Below are 22,305 nucleotides of genomic sequence, written 5' to 3' on the forward strand. Positions count from 1 at the left end.
ACTCATAGGTCTAACAGGAATACAGGAGAAACCTAATGGAGGACCAGGGGGAGGGGAAGAGGGAAAGAGAGTTGGGGAGAGAGAGGGACGCAAAACTTGAGAGACTATTGAATACTGAAAATGAACTGAGAGTTGAAGGGGGAGGGGTGAAAAGAGGTGGTGGTGATAGAGGAGGGCACTTGTGGGGAAGAGCACTGGGTGTTGTATGGAAACCAATTTGACCATAAACTATTTTAAAAAAAAAAGAATGCTCAAAGTTTATCTGAAAAACATTTCCTCATGATTGTTTATAAAATTATATGTGCTTTAAAAATAAAATTCAATTCAATTTCCAAAAAAAAAATAAATAAAAAGTTAAAAAATAAGAGGTCCTAGCTGCTCTGCACTGTGTGATATTTTGTGAAGCAGAGTTTATCCTGTAATGTGAATAATCACCCCACATGTATCTTTTAGAAACTTAGACTTTGATCTATTCAATTGTATTTAAAAAAATACTTGAGTTTAAGGAACACCTTAAGGTAAGGGATTATGGAAAGATGGTAGCCTGAATGTATTCTTCATATTATTTGCTCTCAGCTTCCATTTACTTCTGCTGAACCAAGTGGCATTTGGGATTGACAAGCTGGCAGATGCTGGAGGTATAATTGAGGCCACCTTCCTTGGGATTTCTGGATTTGAGAACAAGCTTAGGATTTCACCTTTGGGCCAGATAAGTTCTAGGAAATCTGAATACTGAGAGGCCAGGGGCAAAAAAGGGCCAAAATAGCCCCAAAACAGCTCTGTTGACCCTGGAGAGATGCTGAAAAGAACTCTTTAATAAGGAGTTCAAGGGTGTTGGTTTTTTTTTAATTTTTTTAATGTTTTATTTATTTTTGAGACAGAGAGAGACAGAGCATGAGCAGGGACGGGCAGAGAGAGGGAGACACAGAATCTGAAGCAGGCTCCAGGCTCTGAACCCACGAATGTGAGATCATGACCTGAGCCGAAGTCAGAGGCTTAACCAACTGAGCCACCCAGGTGCCCCCAAGGGTGTTTTTTGATAAGCCTGTTAAATCTTCCTAGACCCTGAGCAACTCCCAGGAAGGGAAAGGGGACAGGATGAGATCCTTCAAATCCCAGAGTCTCGGAGACCATTAACTCTTGTTCAGAAGATCTGGGTGCAGAGAGGCTTCCTCTAGGAGAATGAATAAAAGATGGGCAGATACTGACCAGGTCTACCTTGGCCCACAGTGACTGCTGCACATTCCACTACTTGCTGGGGATTAGGAGGAGTGTGGAAGATTTTCAGTTGTGATTGGTCAAAGGAAATAGTTGTGTAGCCTTAGGGAATAGGGCCCAATGGAGTATCTAGGACAGATGTTGCCTGGGAAATTGAGCTACTAGGAATGCAAGATGACCAAGTGGTAATGAAAGAGTATTTAGGAAGATTTGCTTATTGCATATAAAAGAGTTATTGAATTACTAAATTATTTTTATATTAAAAATGTGATAATTCAACTGAAAGAAAAATAATTGTTATTAAGAACTAAAAGAGTAGCTTGAAAGGTGAATGGGAAGAAGTATTTCAAAGCATAGAGCAGGGATATAAAATATTAAAATAATGAGGAATACTAAAATACCCAGAGAACAGTCTGAGGACTCTAACATAGGTGTTCCAGAAGGTCTGAAAAAGAGCAGTTGGAAGAAAGGCAGTTATTTTTAAAAATAATAAGGGAAAATTTCCTTACTTTGAAGAAAAACTTAGGTCTATAAATTAAAGGTCCGGACACACATCTGGGCATAGTTTTTTAAAGCTCCTGGATTTTCCCCCATTATAGATGAAACTATCAAAAGCTTCTATCTAGGAAGAAGTTACTGGCAAGAGAAAAAAGTAATCAGACTGGCATCAGACTTCTCATATATAACTCTAGAAGCTAAGGCATGGTGGAAATGACATCTGTGGAATTTAGACTTCTATGTCTAGTGTTGAACTTTCTGAAAGATTATTTCTAGCTTGACTACATGACTTAGAAATGCTAATTGCTTTATTGAGACAGAACTCAGAAGATTAGTTCTTGAAAACAGAAATATTTGAAAATCCCAGACTTATGTGGATCTTGTGTATTATTTGGTCTTACTTTTTCTTTGTAAAGACCAGGAGACTAAGGAATATCAAGTAAGTTAACCAAAACCTCACAGGTAATGAGTGGAAAAGCCAGGATAGGAATCTAGATCTTACTCCCAGGCTCATAATCCATAGTGAAAGGTGGAAATCATTTAATTCTGTAAATTACTTCATATCCTTCCAGTACCTGTCTTTGGTAAGTGGCTTTGAATAGGTTTCTGTTGCTTGCAACTGAAGGACCCTGGCTAATTAAAAGACTACACTAGACTCCTAGTTTCATGAATGACATATTCTCATGTGATGATGAAATTGATCTATCTAGGCATGTTCTTTTCCTCAATATCTCAAGTTTCCTTAAAAATGTTTCTCTTTGTGTGACTTACCCAGTTTTCAAACTCAACAGCCAGCAAATCCAACTCACCTTATTGTTTGCAAACTGGCTGTTTTCCTAATGTTCTTATTTCCATCACTAATATCACCATTGCTCCAGAAATGTCAAATTGCTTTCCATGAAACAACATTCACATTATGTCATTCTTCTCCTCAAAAACCTTCCTTCACTGCTGCTTGGAAGATCCTGTTTGTTAAACACTCTGGCCTCACAGATTCAAGTGCCTGTCAAATCTGACCACTTTATTGTTATTAGCCTAATTTTTAAAATATTCATCCCTGTTAGCATAGAGGACATTCTACCTAAGATGGCTTCCCTCTACCTATGAAAATGTTCTCCATATTGTACATAATTAAGCTCTGTGCTTAAAATCAACGATATCGGGCTGCATGTTAGTTCCACTAATCCAGCTATGGGTCCTTGAAACTGCAGTTTTCTTATCTATAAGATATGTACCTTTTCTCTTCTAGGTAAGCCCTTTCACTTTACTCATACAAATAAAGAATATCAAGGCCCAGAGAATTTGGGAGACTTTATCAAGGTCACATTGCTTCCAGATAGCACGGCCAGGACTGAGGAAAATTAAATGAATATTAGATGCTGCATTCTCGAGTAGTCCATTTCTCAGGAGCCCTGTTGCCTGTCGCTGCTTGTAGCACTGCGCATAATCAGCTCTGAGGACCTGTCTGTGCAACAGGGAGGAGGAGGGTTGTTTGGGCAGAATCTGATCTTTTAAATTTGTTTTCATGTTTAGGATAACAGGAGCTGTTGGAAAGTCTGAAAATTTCATTCCCGAGTGGTCTGCCCTTTCCACTGTTGGTTAAAAACAGGCTTTTCGTCTGCTGGGAAGTATTTTTTCAGGCAAGTGAATTAGACAGTTGGAGGGATGTTAGAATCCAAAGACCTTATATTAAATGAAAATAGGTTACATCAAAACCATGGTGGAGTGAGGGACTCTTCAGCATACTTGAGTTAGTGGGAAGCATTTCTAGTAATAATACTAGGGTCTGAACTTATTATAGCCTCTTCACTCTAGACTTAGCCTGTATTTTTATTTCCATAGTATAACCCAGCCACTCTCATCATCAGCATGTAAAGCCCCATAATTTTGAGCAGATGTTTTATACATTTTGGAATATTTCAAAAACGCTGGTACAGACTTTCTGGGCCTCTTAAAATTCAGGCTGCTTCATTTGTGGGCAGGAGAACACTTTTCCAAAGAGATGGGACCATTCCTTCATTATCCCCTCCTAACTAAAAAAACAGATAATGGCTTATAGGGTTGTGACAGTGCATTCTCAGGAAGCTGGGGATTCCGCAGTAAGTCCATACCCATGAACTCTGCTTTCATACAGAACCATGAGACAAATCTGATCAGGTCACATCTCTGAGCTACAGCCAGATGATGGGCAGAGCTGAGAGGAATGATTAACGTCCAGGCCATATTAAAAACCATCACTGCAGGTGTGAGGATTTTCTTATTTGCCCAATCACAGGGCTCTCTCTGTTTCCTTCCTTTATTATTTTTTCCATCTCACTCTGACATTATTGAGTTTTTCCTTCTGCTCACCTTTCTCTGCCTTGGCCATGTGCATGGATTCCTTTTCCTCCTACTTGTTGATTTTTTTCATCTCCAGCCTTTCTGCCTTCCTGCCTTCCCACCTGAGTTCACTTTATTTTTAATGGAATTTCTCCTTTGGTTCTCTTCTCTCTCCTCCTACTCTCTGTATTCTTTCACAATCCCCCAGCTATAAATAACCCAAAGCATCCAACCTTTTGCTCTCATGGAGAAATGAATAATTAAAACTCCAAAGGAAAACACGTGGATTAAGTCAGGCACTTAATTTCTTCAAAACACAGAGAGCATTTCATGGTATCCTGTTCAAATGGATGAGTCACAGCCAATTACTTCAGGAGGGAAAAAAAGCGGAGTTTAAGCTTGATCAACAGCATATTTACACAGTGGAGCAGGCTGATGAATGTCAGATACGGGACGGGAATGATACTTCTCCCAGGTTCAGCAGCATGAGGTCCGTGGAGCCCTGGCTGTAACACATGTGCTGACAGCGCACTGACCAGCGGTTTCTATATATGTTTCTCTCTACTGTTTCTTTGACATAATCAAATACCACAAATTCTGAGCTGCTGCTTGCTGAATATGCCACGATGGCAATTCATTTACTAGAAGACATCTTTTTGGAGAACCGGGGAATCGAGCTTCTCTTACGGACCATGCTGAGGTGAGGGTTTACAAAACTGTTTAATAATATGTGCTCAGAAAGCAGTCCACGTGCCTTCTGTAGATGATGTCTTGGAAATGGGTAGACCACAGAGGAGGTTGGGAAGATTCCCATGATGCTAGGCTCCTAGGTCATTTCTGAGCTAAATGGTTCTCACTGGCTTCCCTCATTTTACATGTTCTTCACAGACTTTCCAGAGACTGACTACTTTCCTTCCAGGCAAGTCTCATTTTATAGTATCTTCTCTTACCCTTTGACATCTTGTTTATGTGGCCAGGAAAATGCAGGTAATCAAGGTCCATGATGCCAGAGACTGTCCTCCGGCTTTGTGAATGAATTTTCTGCAGGAAGGTGAGGAAGCCCATTCAACAACAGGATCTTTATACGGAGGCAAAAGTCCGGGAGGGTAGTGTAGTGTTCATAGGTCCATGAGAAGAGGTCTGGGTCCTGGATTTAGAAATAAAACATGCACACAAACTTAAAAAAAAATATTGATAGGGGTGCCTGGGTGGCTCAGTCGGTTAAGCCTCCGACTTCGGCTCAGGTCAGATCTCACGTTCGTGGGTTCGAGCCCCACATCCGGCTCTGTGCTGACAGCTAGCTCAGAGCCTGGAGCCTGCTTCCGGTTCTGTGTCTCCTTTTCTCTCTGCCCCTCCCCCTCTCATGCTCTGTCTCTCTCTGTATCAAAAATAAATAAAACATTAAAAAAAAACATCTTAAAAAAATATTGATAATTTTACAGAAATATCTAAGACCTGGCTCAACCCCTGTGTTGAAATTCCCTTAAAAGGGTGTGTGTGTGTGAATTCTACTTTGAGAACAGATAAAATTAAAGCTACCTTAGAGGAAATTACTCGGCAAGGTAGGAGTGAAGGAAGAATGAGATCTTAAAAGTTGGATGGTAAGGAGGACAGTGAACTTATATTTTTATTACAAAATTATTTGGCATTGTGCTTTTGGTTAAAATCCTTCTCTTTTAACATTGATTAACTGCTTTTCTCTACAAATGTCAGTTTTGTGACAGAAAAAAAATATTTTCATCTGTGTATCTGCCCTCTAGTGTGTATGTTAATCACTAAAAGTTTAGGTCCTTAGGGAAGAGTAGCTGTTAATTAAGCTAATTAGTTGCTTTAACTCATTCAGACCTCAGAGATAGCTTTAGGGGCCCCATATATGGGGCTCCAATATGTGGGGCTCTCCTAAAGAAATAAACCTTTGAAAGAATTTAATTAATTTCCTCTACCTTCTCTTTGCTGCCTAAATCAGGGAAGTCTTTGGATAACAGTGATTTGTTTGGGGGAAGGGCTGGAGGTGACATCTCAGACGTTAACGTACATACAAATTGAATTGCCTGGGAACCTTCTTAAAAATGCAGTCTATTCAACAGTTGTGGAGTGGCAGCCAGATGGTGCAGCTGCTGCTGGTGCATGAACCACGTTTCTAGAAGCAAAGAGCTGGCATTTAAAACTGTAATTCCACTGCACTTGAAGCTTGGAGTTCTCTTCAACTTTTTCTTATGTAAGATTATAGTTTACAGAACACAGCCGCGAAACTCACCTTTCTGATATTTTGGTTGGTTTCCAGTTGAATCTACACAACAATATCAAGGCTTCAAATTCACAAAATGGACATACATGGTGCCATTTATTTAGGTCTTCTTTGATTTCGCTCTTTAATATTTTTTACTTTTCAGCATACAGCTCTTAGGCATATCTTGCTAGATTTAGACCTTCATCTAAATTTAGATTTCATCTAGATTTAGAGTTCATGTTTTAGGTACCACTGTGTATAATACATTTTAAAAAATGTTAATTGTTCACTCCATGACTAGTTTACTGATAGGCTGTTGCCTTTTGAATATTGTCTTTGTATCCTGCAACTTTGCTAAGCTTGCTGTCAGTTCTAATAGCTTTTTTTGTAGACTTTTGCGATTTTCTATGCAGATAATCATTTTGTCTGAGGATAAAGATAGTGTTATTTTTCCTGTCTAATGTGTGTGCTTTGTTTTTTCCTTTTATTTCTGTACAACCAAAGATCTCTGAGGTGATTTTGAATAGGAGTGCCTTAGTGATTTTTTTTAAAAACTAGGGATATTATTTCAAGCAATAATTAAGGCAAATTTCAATGTGGCATCTTAAACTGAGAACCCATTGTCTGTTAACATATTTTCAGGCAGCCATTTTCATAGTTACTGTGCTGAGAAGAAAGAATCTTCTCTGTGGTTTAGAAACCTCTCTAGAGCTTATCCTCTACCCAAGGGTTTTGTTCTGCTTCTGCTTCACTTTAGGACTTTGGAGTTGACCCAGACAGCCCCACTTCACAGGCAGTCATGCCGGTGATTCACAGAGCTTGAGCTCACCACCGTCTATGCAGTGCTATCCGTGCACTCTGTGCTTGCTGTTCCGTGCACAAAGCAGGAGTGGTTTCTGCTCGGCCAACCCATACTTGAATAGTCACCTCTAACAGTATTTCTCTGTGACCATCTTTTGGTTTCCAAAGGATGCTGAGCACAACATAAAAATCATAGGGTATCTGTGCCCTTTGGGAAATGAACCCGGCTACCATTTATCAATCCACATAGCTTCACGTAGTAAAGGAAATAGCAGATGTGTTCTTCCTTTACAGCGTTAGCACCGTCATCATTCTTTTTATCAGTGAGGCAGAAGGGAACAGAACGTTTCTGTGTAGACCCAGCTCCTTACTACAATTCCTTGTACCTCTCTAGGTCCGCTGCAGAGGGACCTCTTCCAGCTCTGCCTGTGCCTAATCCTCCATTACCTTTTCAGCCTCCGTTACCCTCCTTTTCTATTATTATCAGTGGATATCCTGGACAAGCCAACTATACTGGAACAGAAAGAGAAAGGGACACCAATGCATATTTTAATTCATTTTGAAGTATAAATTCCCAAATTAGGTATCTGTTTTACTGTAAAAGATCAAGGAAGTTAAGGAAGCCCAAATTTTCCCTTATTTCATTCTACACTTGCAACATGCTGTTCTAAAGTCAGGTAATGTTTCTGTTATATAGCTTATTGAATATGTCCTTGGAAAGCTTTGTTTTGTGTGTGCTGGGGAATGTTAAAGAGAAAAAGAACTTAAAAAATATTTATTCCACACACAAGACATTTATTCCACTTTTATTCAACCATGGCCATTTGGACTTAGTCACTAAAAGAAAACTCTAAGGTTAAAACTCAAAACTCAACTCAGCCTTCAAACCAAGACATTTTTAGGAAAAAAACCCCTAAAGTTTGCACAAGCAGAATTTAGATATTGAAATTATTCTTTCACAAACCACCCCTTGCTCCTTACTGCCTATGACTTTTCCTTAAGAAACTTGAATATAGGGATCCCTAGAGGGCTCAGTTGTTTAAGCTCCCAACTTAGGCTCAGGTCATGATTTCATGGTTTGTGGAACTGAGCCCCGTGTTAGGCTTTGTGCTGATAGCTCAGAACCTGCTTGGGATTCTCCCTCTCTCTCTGCCCCTCCCCTGCTTGCTCTGCCTCTCTCTTCAAATAAATAAACATTAAAAAAAAGAAACTTGAATACAGATAAGTTTTGTCTCTTGGAGATGTGGTCATATAAGTCTACAGAGACTTAAAAGATAAACAGAAAATAAGAAGATAAGCAATTTTATTAACTTATTTTAAAGTTTATTTTTTTATTGTGAGAGAGAGAGAGAGTGAGAGCAGGGTAGAGTGCAGAGAGAGAGAGAGAGAGAGAGAGAGGGAGAGGGAGAGAGGTGGGGGGAGAGAGAATCCTGATGTAGGGCTCGATCTCATGACCCAAGCCAAAATCAAGAGTTGGATGCTTAACTGACTGAGCCACCCAGGTGCCCTGAAGGTAAGCAATTTTAAATGTCTCTTTGATATAGAAAGTTGTCAGTGAAAACTTGAGCATCGGAAACCAACTGGCGAGAATATGAGCTTTGACTAAAACTTGATAATGCTTTGATATTTGCTTTGTTCTTATCCCACAGCCCTTCTGCCCCATGAGCTTCATTGGCTTCCCATTTCAGTCTCTTTAGCACAGGACTCTGTGCCTTGTGGGCTTGTGTTTGACCCTACTATTCCAGAGCAACTGACCTTCACTCACATCACACTGCTGTTTTCTAAAATCCAAACAAAATTTTGCTTCCTTATGCTTTTGACACAGTATAGCTTTGTTTGTTTATTTGTTTTCCCCCCCAAAATTTCTTGGTTTGAAGGCTGAGTTTTCTTGGGCTGGGCTGGCTTTTTCTGCCTGTTGAAATTGTACTATTTCCCAGCCGCCAACACCTCAAATTTCATTGTCTTTATAATGCCTTTCCTGTCTCCCCAGTAAAGAAAATATATCGTTCTCTACCTTTCACAAAAATTGCTTCTCTCTCGTCTTAGCACCAATTTCATTCTGTTTGGATTTTCTTTTGTTCCGTCTCCCTGGTGGATTATAGTTCCGTGAGGATAAGACTCTTGGTTTTATGGATCCCCAAACTTGTGTTCTGTTTTGACCGTCATTAGTGCTCAAGATGTATTTAAAAAAAATTTCTTTACTGTTTTAATTTATTATTTTTGAGAGAGAGAGATAGCATGAGCAGGGAAGGGGAGGAGAGAGAGAGAGAGACAGGATCCGAAGATAGGCTTTAGGCTCGGAGCTGTCAGCACAGAGCCCGTTGAGGGGCTCAAACCCACGAAGCGTGAGATCATGACCTGAGTCGAAGTTGGACACTTAACTGACTGAGCGACCCAGGCGCCCCAAGGTGTATTTTTTAAAAAGTAAGCGCATTTGTAATCAAAGCTTCTGGTGACCCACCCAGAGTGATGGTTGAAAACTCACCATGTTATAGTCTAAAACAGCATTTTGTGCCTGAAACAAGCATGAGTGCTTTTAGGGGCATTTAGATAATCTACAGAGACCACAGTCAACTCCAAACTCCCATGTGTTGGTGTTGAATCTGATCTCAATAGCTACCAAAAAGTTTTATTTCCTCTGGCTGCACAGTGATGGATCTGGGTGTGTGGCCTGTGCCCTGGAGGTCATGTTTACCATCTCCCACACCTCGTGAGGCACCCTCAGTCATTCAGGCAGGTGGGCTCTGACTGCACTTTTCAAATATATGTTGTATGCTTCAGTAAATACAATTTTTATTTTTCAAGTGTACCTCAATGAGGCTGGAGAAAAGCCCCACTGTTTTACATGCGAAAAAATGCATTATTCCGGGAAGTAAACTCAACACACTGTAAGCCAACAGAACACACAATTATAAGCAGTTTCCTAAGCAAGTGTCTCTATCTTGTGAGCACTAAACCTGGGGACTTCAGATTCACAACGGAACCTCAGTGGGCCTGGCATTAGACTGATCAATGGTTATATGAGTGTACCTCCCCTAGGAAAAGGGCTGTGCAGATCTTTGGAAAAGAGACAGCATCTTGCCAAACTTTTTTTTTTTTTTAATTTGTGCATTTATTTCTAGGAAAAGCCTTACATTTGGTAAAGTATGTTAACTGGAAAAGAATAAACTTGCATGAAACTGCGATATTTTTACTAAGCCTGGAAAATATGGAAACAATGACAGTGTTTTCCCAGCTTTGTGAATGACACTCCCATTTTTATAGTTGTGCTAATGAGAAGACTCAGAGTCACCTCTGACACCCCCATAGTCAGTCTGTCATCAAGACCTGTGCATGTTCCCCCATAAATCTCTGAGACTCATGTTCTTTTCTGTCTGTATAGCTGTCACCCTTGTCTAAACTAACAGTCTCTCTCTCTCCTTTGGTCTGCTGGACTAGCCTTCTTTCTGGCCCCCCTCTAATGGGTTCTACACACTGTAGTTAGAGTGATCTTTTTAAAAATGTAAATCTGATTATGCCAGCCCCCTGCTTAAAACCTTTCAAAGGCTTCCCATTGCTCTTAAGATAAAGACCAGGATCCTTAATGTGGTTCTCAAGGTCCTGTTTTCTCTGGCCCCTGCTTGGATCAGCACACTCTGCTTGCCACTTACCATGCCTCCTCAACCTCCAGCCACATTGACCTCTTTTCAGCAGCTCTATTTCACCCTGCTCTTATGGCATTTATCTCAGTTGGGATGAGTAAGTATTTGTGTACTTTCTGGCCTGACATCTATAAACTCTGGGGAATGGGGCAGACACCTTCTCTGATATGTTCATGTCTATGTTACTTGCTTCTAGTACATAGCGGGGACTTGCTAAGGCATTTTTCCCCTTTATTTCTTTTTACAGTTTATTTATTTATTTTGTGTGTGAGAGAGAGGTGAATTGATTATTCCAAGCAGGCTCTGAGCTGTCAGTACAGAGCCAGACGTGGGGCTTGAACTTACTATGAGATCATGACCTGAGCTGAAATCAAGAGTCGGATGCTTACCTGATTGAGCCACCCAGGCGCCTCTGAGGCATTTTTAATCAGTGAACAAATTTGTTACATTAATTGTTTGACCTCAATAGATTGACTTCCTCAAGGGCAGCACTGTGCCTGAGGCTTACCCATGGGGTTAATGTTCTGCACCAACTGGGCACAGGCCTTTGCCTGGCACATTATAGGTAACATTTATAGCAAGTTGACATCTGGGTCATTCCTGATTCCAGTCTTGAGCCTTGGGACTCAAAATATGGTCAGACCAATAGCATCAGCATTGCTTTGGAGCTTGTTAGAAATCCAGAATCCCAGGACCCACCAAACCTACTAAATCAGATTCTGCATTTTCTCCACCCCCTTAGTAGCACTCTTATTGTTGAGATATACAATGTATACAGTACAATGCACAATGTTTACTAAAGTTAAGTGTACAACTTAACGTGTTACCCATGGTACCATTTTCTAGATCAAACTGTTACCATTTTCTAGATCGAACGTAAAACACTGCCAGCACCCAAGAGGGTTTCCTTCTTCTTTCTAGTCATTACTCTCTCAGAGGTGACCCCTAGTCTTACTTCTCTCACTATTAATTAGCTTATTAGCTTTTCCTGCTCCTGTTTTTACCACTGTTTTTTTTTAATGTTTTTATTTATTTTGAGACAGAGAGAGACAGCATGAGCAGGGGAGGGGCAGAGAGAGAGAGGGAGACACAGAATCGGAAGCAGGCTCCAGGCTCTGAGCTGTCAGCACAGAGCCCAATGCGGGGCTCGAATCCACGAACCGTGAGATCATGACCTGAGCTGAAGTCGGAGGCTTAGCTGACTGAGCCACCCAGGCACCCCAAGTACCACTATTTTTTACTTAGTATTTTTGGAGCCTACAGTTTCACAGAATACCCTGGTGGGGTGCATGCACATTCAAGTTTGAGAAGTGTGGCCACGGAGCGTTCATTTTCACTGGCCTGTCATCACTAACAGCTGATGCCTGGATACCACTCCCAGAGGTTCTGACTTCATTGCCTGTGCGTGAGGCCTGGGAAGCAGGATTTTTTTTTTTTTTAGTATTTTATTTTATTTTTTTTAATGTTTTATTAATTTTTGATACAGAGAGAGACAGAACATGAGAGGGGGAGGGGCAGAGAGAGGGAGACACAGAATCAGAAGCAGGATCCAGGCCCTGAGCTTATCAACACAGAGCCTGACATGGGGCTTGAACCCACGAATGTGAGATCATGACCCGAGCCGAAGTCGGAGGCTTAACCAACTGAGCCACCCAGGCGCCCCAAGGAAGCAGGATTTTTAAACAGATCTCAGGGGATTCTAGTAGGCAGCTGATGTCAACAACTGCTGCTCTGTACCTCCTATGTTGCCCAGCTCCTTTTGCCTCGCTGATCTATGCTGGGAAAGAATAATCTTTACCTCGCAGAAGGAGGTAGAGCTTGCCTAGAGCAGATTTTGCCTGCTTTCTCAATTTATTGCTTTTCTTTGCTCCCACCTTCCCTAGAACCCAAAGAAGACATAGTTAAGCCTTTGGTTTCTGTTAGCATCATCCCACGGGAGCAGGGGTGTGCCAGAGCTGGCTCATACTGGCTTGGGAAGGCAGATTTAGTGCTTCTCTTTCCAATTGTGAATTCAGTGACAACACATTGGTAGCTTGAAATTGGCCATGGTGGGAGTATTTACACCACAGAAATCGGCAAACACTATCAATCAGGTTCCTTCCTCCATCTCTTCCTATAGAGCTGTTTTGCCACCACACACTCCCTATTGGTAAATACTGCTAAGGAGCAATGCTTAATCTAGTCAGTGTAGTTGTAAAGTAGTTGTTCCCGTTGTCTGCTCAAGCTTTCACTTTTTGCCAACCCTAACTTACCATTTGAAAATTAATAATATGTTTATGTTAAGTAATGTTGGCAATGTGTTCACCTCTTTAGGGGTATAAAAAGATGGGCATGATTATTATGTTTCTTCCATCTGGCTTGGTTGGAAACGCTTAGAATCATACTTCTAGAAGTCACTATGGTCTGGCCTTATTTAGGACATTTTACACAGTGTTCTACTCAGTACAAGGACAACATAGCAGAAGCCAGTGACAGCATTCATTACTGCATCTTTTAAAAGACTTTTTCATTGAATCTAGTATGTTCTTGGAATTAATATGACTTATTCAGTCTCTATTGATCATTGAATGCCACTGATTACAAAGTGATTTAAGATCTTTTGCAGACTTTTGGTATGTAAACCTGTGGAGCTACACTGATAAACGACTATGACTCTTAGTTACAAAAACTTTGGAATCAGATAGATCTGCCTTTGAATCATGACTCTTCTAGCTGAGCAACTGTAGCAAATTATTATATCTGTAAATTTCATGTGTCTCTTCTATAAGATGAATAAAAAATAATTTGTTGGATTGTTGTGAAGATTAATTAAGATAAAACAGGCAATACACTAAGCTTCAAACCTGACACAGTGAAACTTACTCTTTTTGTTCTCAAATCTAAGGAATGATCATGGCAGATTTGGAAGATGATACCAGGAAATACTGGTAGGGCATGAGGAAATGAGACAGGAAGAGATGGAAGCCAATAAGGGTACATTATTGAGCAAGTTGGCACTGTAAGCAATTGGAATTTAATCCTACTGGGGAACTCTGAAGATAGAGGAAGCTGATGCGTGAATCCACGAACTCCTGCCAGTTATTGGTTCTGAATTCCCTGGCACTGAACCTGCTATGTATATGAGCAGAGCAGGATCCAGTGACCAGAGACAGCCCTTAAGCAAAGAGATGTAGGTAGTGGCAGTTGGAAGTTGGACTGACATGCATAGAAATAATTCAGGGCCAAAGGGAGAGGACACACAAGGGCTGACATGGATGGTAGCTCCATAAAGACTCATTAGTAGTTGCTATATATGGGAGAGTTCCTCATGCCAGAAGTTTATTTACTGATCAGTTTCTGTGAGACAGATAGGTTAGTATGGTCAGAGCGTTAGCTCATCCCCTAAGACTAGTTGCAGCTCTAATTTTCACAAATGTTTCACAGCATCTTTCTTTTTCTATGCACAGACATTGCTGCTGTTGGATTAAAATCACACACACACACACACACACACACACACACACACACCCTTTTGCAGTTTTACTTTTTATCTTATGGTGGATGGGGAACAATACTGTTTTAACCATCCAACAGTACTATGATAAAGTACAGATTTGTTTAGAGGCAGAGTGGTTCAGTGGAAGGACCACAGAATGGGGAGTATAGGAGATCTTTGTGTAAGCTTGGCTTATGTGTATGGCCTTTGGAAAGAGCAAAATCTTCCCAAATCTCCACTGAAAAGGAAGGATTGCCTGTCTAGTCAACTTGTTGTGCTGAGGAACCCATGGAATAGTTCTTTGAAAAGGGGTTGTCCCAGATGCTGAGGTCTGGGTAGCAGTATCCAAGTCTTCCATCATCCACTAAAGCAAAGTGCTTCTGGTTGATTTTGGCAAGATCCCTGAATTCCCAATAGGGGTTGGTGATTATCTGATGCTTCTCCTGTATCCCCAGCACTGCAATAAGGTTTGGTCTAAAGATACAGGGGCTCTAATGAGGTACACGAGACACGCTGATGCGTGTCAGCTGGTTCCAAGTATTCCATGCAGAGTGTCTTCAGTGGAGGGTGTGTGACTGCAGCTACTTTGCTCAGTTTCCCCTGGAAGACAGTGTGGATATCAATATCTCTGACATTCTGGAACATTTCCAGGGCTCCTTAGACATGAAGGGAAAGAATCCATACCAAATGCCTTTGTACCTTCATACTCCCTTGTTCTCAAATCTAGGGAATGATCACATCAGATGTGGTGATGTGGAAGGCATCTTTGTCCTCACCATGCCCACCGCTTTCTAAACTGAGTTCTACTTATATACACAGTATTGGTTTTATAACTGGGTAAATATTTCGGTGGAAGACTTTAGGAGTCTAAGAATTTACTCCATATTTTTAAAGAGCTCTTTTGTTATAAATTAGGTTTTTCTTGTAGCTCTACATGGAAGCAAGGAATGTATAATAGGTACATATTTTAAAGATGCAATGTGGCGTTCTAGCAATTAAAAAATCTCAGTGTGATGTGAATGTAAATTAGTCCTGTCAGGTTCTATGTTTCAAATTGCAGTACAGAATTATACACATTTTGAGAAAAATAAGTCTTAAGTATCCCTTTCTCTCTCTCTTTTTAATAAATTTAGCCAAATATCAAATTATCTGGAGTTAACTAGAGTTAATTCCCAAGGCTCTAAACTCAAGTATCTGAAAAGTTAGATATTTATAGGTTAGTGGTTTTTAATAAGAAAATCTAAAAGTCACCAAAAGTAGAATTCAATATTAATGTGGCTATTGTATTTCTTTCTTTGTTTTTTTTTGTTATAATATTTTCTAATTTCAATTTTTTGAAAATCATTTTGGTGAAATGATTTGGAAAATAAAAATGATGAGACAAAGTTACTGGGAAATAATTGTGTCATCTTTTTCTCCATTAAGAAGCTTTTGTTCAAATCAGCCCATCTATTATTTCAACACTGTTGCAGACTTTGAGTCTGGAGTTCTCTCTTGTCCAGCAAGATGATGGATGTAGAATTGAACTCTAGAGAGTCTAATGTTCAGGAAGAGACAAGAGCCCTGAGTAAGGGCCCTTGTTCTGTATTTATTAGGATCAGAAGGCTTACAAATGTGATGGACGTGCAAAACAAGACAATGAAATAGTACAGTGATCATTAACTGGAGTATGTGAGAGAAAGGGGGTTTTGAAGATATTTGGTGCTAGAAGTTTGGGTGAATACAAAATAAAATCCTGGCACAGAGCAGATGGTTGTTTATGGCAGGCATGCGGAGCTGTGTCTGTTTATCTTAACTTGCCTAGGGGATAAGACAGACAGAGCATGCTACCTTCAGGATCAACAAGGCACCTTTCTTTTGCTAATTCACTCCAGGCAATTTCACCCTGCTGCAGTAGTCTAATGCCCTATTTACCTGTTTACTTATTCTAGACGCTTTTGTCATGTGAAAGCAGGTTTTGGCTCTATGCTTTTGCACTGTGCTGGGGGTGCTTTCACCATGTTTACCTATTCTGGATGCGTTTGTCCTAAGCCTTGTTAACCCATTGGGGCAAACTCAGGGAATTCCTAAACTTATTCCCCACACAACATAAGAATAAAATTCAGAGCATCTGTGAAGATAATGTGGACAGAGTAGTTTTAGATAGTTTCATGATAAGACACATCAAAGTTTTCATATATATGAAAATAAATCTTGGCCTTTTCTCTTTTATCTATTAATATGAATTTTTTAGTGCACAAACAAACATAAAACCACATAAGCAAATACAATATTCTATCAATGATCCTGGTAATGAGAGACATAAATAAAGTGCGAGTTATGACCTTTACCTTCATCCTGGTAAAAAGGGTAAGAAGTTATAATAAATCAATATAGAATAATTATATTTGAGAGAACAATTACTCCTTTTATGTGACTTCAGTTTCTAAATGTAGCAGTTCATTTTTTCAAGTTGATGGATCTGCATATATCTGCATCCTGTGCATAGGTGTGCAGTGAATAATTGCAGATTATCTATCTATCCATCCCTCTATCAACCTACTTGAGAGAGAGTGCACATGTGCATGCAAGCATGGGAGGGGGAAAGGGAGAGGGGGAGAGAGAATCTTAAGCAGGCTCCACTCCCAGTGCAGAGCGTGACACTGAACTTGATCTCACAATGGTGAGAGCATGACCTGAACCAAAATCAAGAGTCAGATGCTTACCCAATTGAGCCACCCAGGCTCCTAGAATTCTGGTATTCTCATTAATTTATCTCCATGACAATTTATTTATGTTTTTAAAGACTTTTTTTTTTGTTGCTAAACTACCTTAAATGCGTAACACTTTTTACTAGTATGGAAACCAATTTGACAATAAACTATTTAAAAAAAATAAAAAATAAAATAAAATGGTTCATCTGCTAAGAGATCTGAATGGAATAAAGTCTTAGTGGTAAGGGAATTTATCCTATAGATTACATTGGTAAATGAACCTAACAGATATAGATGTAGCAGGTTTTGAGGAGTTTCAGTGATCATACAATGGGCATTTTAAAGAACCATCTATGGAGATGATGCCTGAAACTAATAGCATAGCAGTGTGGGGGGGGCAGGTGTGGCGGGTTTGGGGGAAGTAGTTTCTTTCTTGGATGACTTATTGTGTAATATGAGTTTACTAGATTGTTTGCATAGATGCCGCTTCAGATGCAGGTCATGGTTGAGGTGTGAGTTTTTCTTATCTTGTGCTACTTTTCACAACCATGAAAGGAGGTGTTGTGATGACTACTTATTACTCTATCTTGTTTATTATTGTAACTACAAAATGATGTCTTGCTTGAACTGATTATCACCCATGTGGTAAAGATTTTTTCCCCAGTGATTTGGTTTACTTATTAAACAATTGAAATGCAACCTGCAGGGAAACTGGCAATTTTTACCTATTCTCTGCTGCTGCCAGTTTCTTGTCTATGACAGGAGCCTGGTCTTTGTTCCTCTCTGGCTGTGTCTCCTTCACTTTTCTCCTTTAACTCAGAGCTACTTGAATATTGTTGCTGTTCAGAATTAGTTCATACTTGATTTGCATCTTTACAAAGATTGCTGGGGGAAAGAATGAATTACTTTCACATAAAGTGGGTTTATCAAGAAGGGAAATATTTTTCCTTTATCACTTATTCATTTTTTAGTGTTAGATATTTATTTCTTTCAGATATTTAGAATCCAGTTGTCAAATCTTTCATCAACCATTACACAACCAGGTCATTTCCTTTGGCTCTTACTCAGAAGTAATTTCCTTGAACATTTGTATGATTCCTACCCTGCCTCCCACCCCTGCCCCCAGCTTCCTTTAATTACTTTTCCTCTTGGGTATCGTGCAGCCCGATTTTAGAAATAATTTTCTGACATTCCACTTAGGAAATTACCTCAGGAGATGACTTATTTCTCTTGTTTTCTTCTCTTCTTTTCCTCTCCTACTTTTCTTCCTGCTCTTCCTTTAGAAAAAAAATTTAAAACCCAATCAATAAATTCATTTCCCTTAGGGCATTTCATACCCAAATTGCCATCACAGGCTGATCTCTTAAAGGAAAAATAGCTTGGGCAAACTTTATTAAAGTTTTCTGTTCTCATTGTTGAGTTTTCATTTATTTGCTCCTTTTTTATATGAACCAAACTTTTGTTTTTGATTAGGGAAGTAAACCATGGTCATAGTATAAAAAGATTTTAAACCTTATAAGAGTAAATTTCCCTCCCATCCCAGACTCCTGACCCAGAGATGTTCCTGCTAAAGTGATAGGTAATGTTGATTTCAGCAAAGAAAACCTTCCTAAAGGAGAAAAAAACGAGACAGTTACTTCCTAGTATCTTTAACTGCCTCATCATTTTTATTTTGCAAATAAGTAATTTTCCAAATTCAGCAATTTTTGGCCTGAAGACACAGGGACTCTAATGAGGCACATGAGACACACTGATGCGTGTCAGCTGGTTCCAAGGATTCTGTACACAGCTTGTCTTTAGTGGAGGGTGTGGCTGCAGCTGCTTTGCTCAGTTTCCCCTGGAAGACAGTGTGGATATCAATATCTCTGACATTCTGGAACATTTCCAGGGCTCCTTAGACATGAAGGGAAAGAATCCATGCCAAATGCCTTTGTACCTTCATACCCCCTTGTTCTCAAATCTAAGGAATGATCACGTCAGATGTGGTGGTGTGGAAGGCATCTTTGTCCTCACCATGCCCACCACTTTCTAAACTGAGTTCTACCTGTATACACAGTATTTGTTTTATAACTGGGTATTTATTATATGGGTTTTGAGTTACTGAACAAATTATAACTGGGTGGAAGACTCTGGAATTCCAAAATTATATTGCGTATTTTGAACTTTAAGGAGGTTGTTTTTTTTTTTTTGCTATACATTAGAATATTTCTATATTCCAAGGATTGAATGTTCTATAGGAGAGAGGACAGGGGCGAGAGAAAGGAATGAGAGGATACTAGTGACAGCTTATTAAGGTTTCCTGTCACCAACAAGTATATCTTTAGAGGTCTTTTTATATCAGTATCCTCAGGTTTGTTTCATTCTTTGCCACAGCTGCATAGTATAGAAAAGTTCTAATCTATTCTAAGTGCCTTTTATCAGTGGACATTTCAATTATCCCATTCATTCATTCATTCATTCACTTGTTCATTTAGTCACTCATTCATTTTGGCTGTTAGAAGCCATGCTGTAAGGATTATATTTATTTGTCTACCATTTCTTCATAGCTTGGTATATATTTGTTAAATTCTGTGCATACTAGACCTAAATGTGTAAGTATTCAGGTGTAAGTTTATAACTACTTGTATACACAAATAGAATTCCTTAGAACATGCAGTTTGCATCCTGATTTCCTTACTTTGCAAAGTACCTTAGGATATCAACAAGTACAGAGCCACCTCATTCTTTTCAGGTTGACCATGCATTTCCCCTTGTAGATATACATGCCACGGTGTTTATTTCTGCAGTATAGGCATTTGGGGGCTGTAGAAGCAGCATGAGTAGATTTCCCTGGCTGGGAGATGAAAAGGGCTGAAGGGGGAGGAGCCTATAGTACTCAGGCTTGTCACAGCTCAGGAGCCTAGGCTGGGAGCAGTGGGAGAGGTGACAAGGAAATGGAATCCAACTTCTCATTCTCAAAGTGGAGGGACTGAGCATCTGGGGAAAGTTAGTCTCATGCCTGAGTCACCTACTCTGATGAAGAGCAGTGATCTATCTTATCACTCAGGGCTTTTTTACTATCCATCCCATGGAAATGTGCACGTTTGTCTGTATTTCCTGCAGGCCAACTCTTCTGCTGTTTACTATTTTTTCCTTATGACCTTGACTACAATCTCCTGACTAATCAATTCAGACTTGAAAGGGGCATTTTGACACAATCTCATTGAACCTCCAGAATCTAGTTAAAATTTGGCAGGCAGGTCTCTCTTGAAAGAGAAATTTTGCCAACTTCTTTGAGCCCCAATCTCAAGTTGATGATGGTTCCAAAACCACTGCTAGAAATTAATGGTATAACTTGAAAAAAAAAAAGGTTGGTTCTCCCTCTTGCATCACTTTTGAACAGGCTGAGGTGACAGGGGACACGATGGGCACACAGGCCTGGTGGTGTTGGCATAGCATGGAGGAAGGATAGAGCAAGCAGGCAGAGGCTTTTTTCTGCCAGTGTCAACCTTGCTGAGTCAGATCACATCCAAGTCGGTTCTTTTCTCATTAGGGACTCTCAGCTGAGTCTGCTTCCAGTGAATAGCTAATCTTTCAGAATCATGAGCTGAGAGTGGCATGGTGAGAGGTTGGGAAGTCAGTATATGTGTGTATGTAGATGTTAGATGTGTATGAATGTGCACATTGTATGTGTATATAATGTGCATTTAGTGGTTATGTGTATATACATACATGCACATGTATGTATTTATGTATAAATGTGGGCATATGCACATACCTACACACAATAGATTTTACAGTGTACACCTGTGAAGGGAAGCAGAAGATAAGGGTTCTCTTTAATCTCTTCCAGGGAGAAAAAGAACGAACAACTATATTAAGAAGATCTGAGAACAGAAAGTTCTGACAAAAGCAAGGGTGTTTTTCTTCCTAAAGTGAAAGATCTCCCGCAGGACAGATTCTTTCCAAATACCCCCTTTCTACCACAAACAGGATTTTAATGACAGCTCTTCTCCTGTCTTTACATGGGAGCATCTCCACAGACTCTGGTTGCCATGGTGATTTAAAGCAACTGGTCTGGCCCTATAGTTTGGGATAACATATTTTGAATAGTCAGGGTAAAGAGCCTAGTGAATGTATATTTTGTGGCTTGGCACCTTGCTAATCTGTGCTGAATTCTTAGGGGAAAAACATCAATGCTATTCTTGGTGAACCAATTTCTTTTGACAAGGTAAGTGCTTTTGACATCTCTACTCTTCCCAGATAATTGTTAAATAGATATACAGGTTAAACTGACCTTAGAGATAAACATTCACACTCATTTCTCCACTGTTATAACTATTCAAAGCATTCCTTCAGATTTTTTTGGAATAGATTCCCTTATGTGGAGAAGTTGTTCAATATAATGGGTTGAAAGCCTTGACTCTGGAATCAAATTGCCTGGGTCAGTCCCAGGTCTGCCACTTATTGGCTGGAAGACCTTGAGAAAAACACTTAAATTTTCTGATCCTCAGTTTCCATATCTGCCAGTGGGATGATACATTCTCTGCCATTCAGGGTTGTACTCAAGAACAAATTAATACATATGAAGCACTTAGAATCCATGCCTTTTCCATAGTAGGGGCTATGTAAATTTGAGATCTCCTCCTCCTCTATCTCCTCTTTCTCACTACTTATTTCTATTATTATTACATTGAATTCTTGGTGAGGAAAATTGACTTTTTTTCATTCTACACTTTGATGAACCTGAGGAGATGAAGAAAACAATAAAGTCCATAGAACAGAGGCTGGGTAGAACTTGAAAACATAGGAATTTTTTCAAGAACACCTGAAAATCTCCTTGAATATATTTGAAAATCTCCAACCTTGCTCATAAACTCAGATTTTGGTAGCTTTTAAGGTGACTGTCATACCACTAATGGGTTGTGTAAAATGACTTTTCTCTAAGTAACCAGATCCACCGGGACTTTGTGCTAGATCACACTCTGCTTTTACAACTAGGTGGAGTTTTGGAGACGAGATAAATTAGGGAGTGTGTACATGTGACAGGACAAAGATAGCAGTGACCTAAGCTGCAGACTTTTGTTATGCTTTAATTCTCTATTTTAAAAAAGTGTTTATTTTGGGAGAGAGTGAGCATGCTTGTGCAAGCAGGGGAGGGGCAGAGAGAGGGAGAGAGAGAATCCCAAGCAGCTTCCATGCTCAGTGGAGAGCCTGACGTGGGACTTGATCACACAAACCATGCAATCATGACCTGAGCTGAAATCGAGATTTGGACACCCAACCGGTTGAGCTAGCCAGTTTCCCCTGTGCTTTAATTCACAGTTTAGGTGTTAGTGCTTTGTTGCTAGATTTTCCTTGAAAGCTGCAATGGTTGATCTGGTGTAAGTCCATTAGGAATATTCTAGTCTAACCTTTCCATTTGTGGACGAAGAAGAAGCCCAGAAACAT

The 22,305-nt window shown here is 39.9% G+C and overlaps 1 protein-coding gene and 1 long non-coding RNA gene across 5 annotated transcripts in view; one reads left to right on the forward strand and one right to left on the reverse strand.

Annotated features, from left to right (window-relative positions):
* CPNE4 (copine 4) overlaps positions 1 to 22,305 on the forward strand; it is a 436,822-nt gene that overhangs the window by 37,465 nt on the left and 377,052 nt on the right. The window lies entirely within an intron of this gene.
* LOC115292282 overlaps positions 18,113 to 22,305 on the reverse strand; it is a 34,548-nt gene continuing 30,355 nt past the window's right edge. Inside the window, exon 7 of the long non-coding RNA XR_003908896.1 lies at positions 18,113 to 18,152. This is a non-coding gene — a long non-coding RNA (uncharacterized LOC115292282). The remainder of the gene's footprint in view (positions 18,153 to 22,305) is intronic.

The sequence above is a fragment of the Suricata suricatta genome, chromosome 5 (assembly GCF_006229205.1).
Source record: "Suricata suricatta isolate VVHF042 chromosome 5, meerkat_22Aug2017_6uvM2_HiC, whole genome shotgun sequence".
Lineage (NCBI taxonomy): Eukaryota > Metazoa > Chordata > Mammalia > Carnivora > Herpestidae > Suricata > Suricata suricatta.